The sequence below is a fragment of the Schistocerca piceifrons genome, chromosome 9, assembly GCF_021461385.2.
Source record: "Schistocerca piceifrons isolate TAMUIC-IGC-003096 chromosome 9, iqSchPice1.1, whole genome shotgun sequence".
Lineage (NCBI taxonomy): Eukaryota > Metazoa > Arthropoda > Insecta > Orthoptera > Acrididae > Schistocerca > Schistocerca piceifrons.
This window is the reverse complement of record NC_060146.1, coordinates 49,846,644-49,847,913: the sequence shown is the minus strand read 5'-3', so window position 1 is coordinate 49,847,913 and position 1,270 is coordinate 49,846,644.

Below are 1,270 nucleotides of genomic sequence, written 5' to 3'. Positions count from 1 at the left end.
ACCTGTCGCCATTCGTGCCTCCCTTCTTTGTATACTTCCAACATTCCCCGTGCGTCCGTTTTGTTATGAGTTCCATATACTCGATCAACAGTCTAGGCTGGGTCGCACGAGTGCTTTTGAGGCAGTCTCGTTTGCAAACTGATTGCATTTTCCAAGTATCCAAGCAATGAATGAAGTGCGCCACCTACTTTACCTACAAGTGAACCTATGTGATCGTCCCTACAAGTTATTACGCTCAGTATGGGCCAACGGCCTTGCCGCAGTGCCGGCCCCGGTGACCGAGCGGTTCTAGGCGCTTGAGTCCGGAGCCGCGCGACTGCTACGGTCGCAGGTTCGAATCCTGCCTCGGGCATGGATGTGTGTGATGTCCTCAGGTTAGTTAGGTTTAAGTAGTTCTAAGTTCTAGCTGACTGATGACCTCAGACGTTAAGTCCCATAGTGCTCAGAGCCATTTGAACCATCTGAACCTTGCCGCAGTGCTAATATCGGTTCCCACCAGATCATCGAAATTAAGCGTTGTCGGACTTGGCAAGCACTTGGATGGGTGACCGTCCGGTCTGCCGCACGCTGTTGGCAAGCGGGGTGCACTCTGCACTTGTGAGGCCAATTGAAGAGCTACATGTCCGTAGTGCCACCGGTCACGAAAACTGACAACGGCAGGGAGAACGGGGTCCTGGCCACATGCCCCTCCACATTCGCATCCAGTGACGCCTGTGAGCTGAGGATGACACGGCGGTCGGTCGGTACCATTGGGTCTTCAAGGCCTGTTCGGACTGAGTTCTTGTTTTAGTATTTGTATGAGTTGGTCGTCCTAGCTGCGACTCATTCACACATCGTACGAATGTCGAAATGGGAGATATTGAGATAACTGTCTAACATTCTGCGTGGTGTCTGTTCTAAGTCGTGTCTCCCTACCACTTTCGCGCAACGACGCTCTGAGTGTGTTTTTTAGGGAATTGACTAGTTTGAACCTGGGACCTGTTGATGGTAAGGAGACGCCAGACCACACATGACATGTAGAGTTCAGAAGAGTTCAGTGAGATTAGCGATGATATAATCAAATACTTAATGATTTCAGCGTCAGTTCCACTGCACACCTTGTCAAAGAATCTTAATACTAACAAAATTTAGTGGAAGGGGTTCAAGGCTTTCCCATTTTAGTTAGCTGGTAAAATAACGTCGAAAAAGCAGTTTACCATTGGAATTTTTGTTCTACTCACAAAACATTGTTTATAAATTGCACTAATGATAAAAGGAAACATTTTAATAC